A 6,183-nucleotide genomic window follows, 5' to 3' on the forward strand; every position below is an offset into this window, starting at 1 on the left:
TCTTCTCCAGGAAGCCAAGATCACTTAGAGAAGGGATCTATATAGCTCTGTGTTTCCTTGAAGGTGGTGGGAAGGAACAGTAGGATAGTTGTTGATGAGCCTGGTGAATTGTGGTCACAGAGTGCCCCTCAGAGCAGAGGTGCCAGCTCCAATAGAAAGAGGATGTCTATTGACTTAGAAAACCACAAATTACCATTATCTATGTTTTATTGTGTGTTTGTGTATATTGCAAAATACTTTCCAATTATATTTTCATTTGCTTCAGGTCCATTTCAGAGTGTTGCTGTCACCATAATGCCTCCCCATCCCCATCCAATGTGTTTGACATTTCTGCCCCAGAAGTCCCTCTTGTCTTCACTTTTAGGGAAAAGCTCTTGACCATGAAATAACAACTCAGGTTTCTATTATCCTTTAAGGTTTAAAAAGTACTTTTCTTCCAATAGCTAAGGGAAAATCATAGATTTAGAGCTGGAAAGGGTCTTGGAGGTCATCTAGTCCAATGTTTTCATTTTATAAATGTGGAAACAAACACAGAAACATTGATTTGTCCAGTGTTACCCAGCTAGTATATAAGCAACCTGGAATTTGAAATAATATTCTCTAGAAACTACATCCTACTCTTGTTTCTTTAAACCATGCTGTTGCTGCTGATATTACAATTTATAGGTGAGAAAATTTACTTTTAACATACTGTATTAATTCTTTTTTTTTGACTTTTAAACATTATTTTATTTGGTTATTACAAACATTATTCATTGGAAACAATGATCATTATCTTTTCCTCCTCCCGCCCCCCTTCCACCACTTCTCCCATAGCTGGAACACAATTCCACTGGGTTTCACATGTGTTCTTGGTTCGAACCCATTTCCATGTTGTTGGTATTTGCAGACTGTTCATTTAGAGTCTCTCCTCAGTCATTTCCTCTCAGCCCCTGTAGTCAAGCAGTTGCTTTTCATCGGTGTTTTTACTCCCATCGTTTGTCCTCTGCTTGTGGATAGTGTATTTTAGATCCCTGCAGATTGTTCAGAGACATTGCATTGTCCCTAGTGGAGGAGTCCATTACCTTCGATTGTATCACAGTGTATCAGTCTCTGTGTATAATGTTCTCCTGGTTCTGCTCCTTTCGCTCTGCATCACTTCCTGGAGGTTGATCCAGTCTCTGTGGATTTCCTCCACTTTATTATTCCTTTTAGCACAATAGTATTCTATCACCAATATATACCACAATTTGTTCAGCCATTCCCCAATTGAATGGCATCCCCTCATTTTCCAATTTTTGGCCACCACAAAGAGCGCACCTATGAATATTCTTGTACAAGTCTTTTTCCTTATTATCTCTTTGGGGTACAAACCCAGCAGTGCTATGGCCTGATCAAAGGGCAGAAAGTCTTTTATCACCCTTTGGGCATAGTTCCAAATTGCCCTCCAGAATGGTTGGATCAATTCACAACTCCACCAGCAATGCATTAATGTCCCAACTTTGCTGCATCCCTTCCAGCATTCATTACTTTCCATAGCTGTCATGTTAGCCAATCTGCTAGGTGTGAGGTGATACCTCAGAGTTGTTTGGATTTGCATCTCTCTGATTATAAGAGATTTAGAACACTTTTTCATGTGCTTATTAATAGTTTTGATTTCTTTGGCTGAGAACTGCCTGTTCATGTCCCTTGCCCATTTATCAATTGGAGAATGGCTTGATTTTTGGTACAATTGATTTAGCTCTTTGTAAATTTGAGTAATTAGACCTTTGTCAGAGGTTTTTTATGAAGATTGCTTCCAAATTTGATGCTTTCCTTCTGATTTTAGTTATATTGGTTTTGTTTGTACAAAAGCTTTTTAATTTGATGTAGTTGAAATTATTTATTTTACATTTTGTGACTCTTTCTATGTCTTGCTTGGTTTTAAAGTCTTTCCCTTCCCAAAGGTCTGACATGTATACTATTCTGTGTTTACCTAATTTACTTATAGTTTCCTTCTTTATGTTCATGTCAGTCACCCATTTTGAATTTATCTTGGTGTAGGCTGTGAGGTATTGATCTAATCCTAATCTCTCCCATACTGTCTTCCAGTTTTCCCAGCAGTTTTTATCGAATAGTGGATTTTTGACCCAAAAGCTGGGATCTTTGGGTTTATCATATATTGTCTTGCTGAGGTCACTTGCCCCAAGTCTATTCCATTGATCCTCCTTTCTGTCTCTTAGCCAGTACCAAATTGTTTTGATGACTGCTGCTTTGTAATATAGTTTGAGATCTGGGACTGCAAGGCCCCCTTCCTTTGTATTTTTTTTTCATTATTTCCCTGGATATCCTTGATCTTTTGTTATTCCAAATGAACTTTGTTATGGTTTTTTCTAAATCAGTAAAGAAATTTTTTGGAAGTTCCATGCATATGGCACTAAATAGATAGATAAGTTTGGGTAGGATGGTCATTTTTACCATATTGGCTCGTCCTACCCATGAGCAGTTAATGTTTTTCCAATTGCTCAAGTCTAGTTTTAGTTTTGTGGAGATTGTTTTGTAGTTGTGTTCATATAGTTCCTGTGTTTGTCTTGGGAGATAGATTCCTAGGTATTGTATTTTGTCTAAGGTGATTTTGAATGGGATTTCTCTTTCTAGTTTTTGCTACTGAACTATGTTGGAGATGTATATAAATGCTGATGACTTATGCGGGTTTATTTTGTATCCTGCAACTTTGCTAAAGTTGTTGATTATTTCAATTACCTTTTTGGTTGAATCTCTAGGATTCTTTAAGTAGACCATCATGTCATCTGCAAAGAGCGACAGCTTAGTCTCCTCCTTGCCTATTTTGATGCCTTCAATTTCTTTTTCTTCTCTAATTGCTACTGCTAGTGTTTCTAGTACAATGTCAAATAGTAGAGGTGATAATGGGCATCCTTGTTTCACTCCTGATCTTATTGGAAATGCATTTAGTTTATCCCCATTGCAGATGATATTGGCTGATGGTTTTAGATATATACTGTTTATTATTTTTAGGAACGACCCTCCTATTCCTATGCTTTCTAGTGTTTTCAATAGGAATGGATGTTGTATTTTATCAAAGGCTTTTTCTGCATCTATTGAAATAATCATGTGATTTTTGTTGGTTTGCTTGTTGAGATGGTAGATTATGTGGATGGTTTTCCTAATATTGAACCAGCCCTGCATCCCTGGTGTAAATCCTACTTGATCGTGGTGGATGACCCTTCTGATCACTTGCTGGAGTCTTTTTGCTAGTATCCTATTTAAAATTTTTGCATCTATATTCATTAGGGAAATTGGTCTATAATTTTCTTTCTCTGTTTTTGACCTGCCTGGTTTTGGAATCAGTACCATGTTTGTGTCATAAAAGGAGTTTGGTAGAATTCCCTCTTTGCTTATTATGTCAAATAGTTTGTATAGTATTGGGATTAACTGTTCTCTGAATGTTTGATAGAATTCACTGGTGAATCCGTCGGGCCTGGGGATTTTTTCTTAGGGAGTTCTTTGATGACCTGTTGGATTTCATTTTCTGATATGGGATTATTTAAGAATTCTATTTCTTCTTCTGTTAGTCTAGGCAGTTTGTATTTTTGTATATATTCATCCATATAGCCTAGATTGCTGTATTTATTGCCATATAATTGGGCAAAGTAATTTTTAATGATTGCCTTGATTTCCTCTTCATTGGAGGTGATGTCCCCCTTTTCATCTTTGATGCTGTTAATTTGCTTTTCTTCCTTCCTTTTTTTAATTAGATTGACCAGTACTTTGTCTATTTTGTTTGTTTTTTCAAAGTACCAGCTTCTAGTCTTATTTATTAAATCAATAATTCTATCACTTTCTATTTTATTAATTTCTCCTTTAATTTTTAGGATTTCTAATTTGGTTTTCTGCTGGGGGTTTTTAATTTGATCGCTTTTGAGTTTTTTTATTTGCATTTCCAATTGATTGATTTCTGCTCTCCCTAGTTTGTTAATATATGCACTCAGGGATATGAATTTACCTCTATTTACTGCTTTGGCTGCATCCCAAAAGGTTTGAAAGGATGTCTCACCATTGTCATTTTCCTTGATGAAATTGTTAATTGTTTCTGTGATTTCTTCTCTAACTAAACAAATTTGGAGTATCATATTGTTTAATTTCCAATTAATTTTTGATTTGGTTTTCCATGTACCATTACTGATCATTATTTTTATTGCCTTGTGATCTGAAAAGGCTGCATTTATTATTTCTGCTTTTCTGAATTTGTATGCCATGTTTCTGTGACCTAGTGTATGGTCAATCTTTGTGAATGTGCCATGTGGTGCTGAGAAGAAGGTGTATTCCTTTTTGTCCCTATTTATTTTTCCCATATGTCTATTAACTCTAATTTTTCTAAGATTTCATTCACTTCTTTTACCTCTTTCTTATTTATTTTTTGATTTGATTTATCTAAATTTGATAATGGTTGGTTCAAATCTCCCACTAATATTGTTTTACTGTCTATTTCTTCCTTCAATTCTCCTAGTTTCTCCATTAGAAATTTGGGTGCTATATTATTTAGTGCATACATGTTGATTAGTGATTAGTTGATTAGTCAGTCCCCCTTGTCCCCTCCCTTGATATGTTTCCCTTTCTATCCCCTCTCTTTTTGTTCCCTCCCCCTCCCCCCTCTCCTTCCCTCCTCTTTTGTTTTCCCCCCTCCCCCCCTTGGTTTTCCCTTCTCCCTACCCTTGTTGGGTAAGATAGAATTCAAGATCCCAGTGGATCTGGATGTTTTTCCCTCTCAGAGTTGATTTCCCTGAGAGTAAGGTTTAAGTAAAAACTCTCTTCCTCTCCTTCTTATAGGACTTTTCTTCCCCTCCCCTTCCCGTGTGAATCTTTGTGTGAGAAAGATTATTCTATTTGGTCTTTCTTTTCCCCCTATTTACACATTACATTTTCCAAATATATATATATATATATATATATATATATATATATATATATATATATATATATATATATATAGAGAGAGAGAGAGAGAGAGATTGATATAAATGTAGTCCTTATAGAAGAGAGTTTGAATAAATGAAAAGATAACAATTTTCTCCTTTTCCCTTTCCATCATATTTACCTTTTCAGGTATTCCATGCTCTTTGTTTTTCGATATCGAACTTTCCACAGAGCTCTGGTCTTTTCTTTGCAAAAAGTTGGAAATCTTCTATTTTGTTGAATGTCCGCACTTTCCCTTGGAAGTATATAGTCAGTTTTGCTGGATAGCTGATTCTTGGTTGAAGACCCAGCTCTCTTGCCTTTCTGAAAATCATGTTCCATGCCTTACGATCATTCAGAGTGGAACTTGCAAGGTCTTGTGTGACCCTGATTGACATTCCTTTATATCTAAATTGTCTTTTTCTGGCTTCTTGTAGGATTTTTTCTTTTGCTTGAAAGCTTTGGAATTTGTCAATTACATTCCTGGGAGTTGTCTTTTTGGGATTTAGTGTAGAGGGTGTTCTGTGAGCTCTTTCAGTGGCTGTATTGCCCCCTTGTTTTAGAATCTCTGGGCAATTTTCTTTGATTATGTCTTGTATTATGATGTCGAGTTTGCTGTTTATCTCTGGATTTTCTGGTAGTCCAATTATTCTTAAATTATCTCTTCTTCCTCTGTTTTCCAAGTCTGTCACCTTGTCAGTGAGATATTTTATGTTCTCTTCTAATTTCTTGATCTTTTGGCTTTGCTTTATTGATTCTTGCTCTTTTACCTGCTCGTTGTCTTCCAGTTGCCTAATTCTCACCTTTAAAGCCTGGTTTTCCTTTTCAGTTTGGTCAAACCAGTTTTGTAGTTGCGTGAAATTCTTTGGCATTAATTCCCACTTTTCCTGCCAGAAGGCTTCCATCTTTTTAATCATTTTCGATTCAAATTCTTCAAAAGTTTGTGTAGAGTTTCCATTTCCTTTGGAAGTTTTCGGTGCATTTGCTTGTGCTTCCTCTTCTTTCTCCTCTGTATTTTGTATTTTTGCTCCATAAAATGTGTCCAAAGTTGCCCCCTTCTTGTTTTTCTTGTTGTTTTGAGGCTTTTTTACTTCTGTGCTGTTTGCCATCTCTATCTGAGTGAGGGGGGCTGGCTCTTCTGTTATCTGTCTGGTGTTCAGTGGCTTTAGCCCCAGGCAAATTGTCTGTCTTCCCCAGGAAGCCTGGAATTGCTGGTGTTTCGGTGTTTTGGTGTTACTACCCTCCTCAGTT

Source organism: Monodelphis domestica, chromosome 1 (assembly GCF_027887165.1).
Source record: "Monodelphis domestica isolate mMonDom1 chromosome 1, mMonDom1.pri, whole genome shotgun sequence".
In the NCBI taxonomy this organism is placed as follows: domain Eukaryota; kingdom Metazoa; phylum Chordata; class Mammalia; order Didelphimorphia; family Didelphidae; genus Monodelphis; species Monodelphis domestica.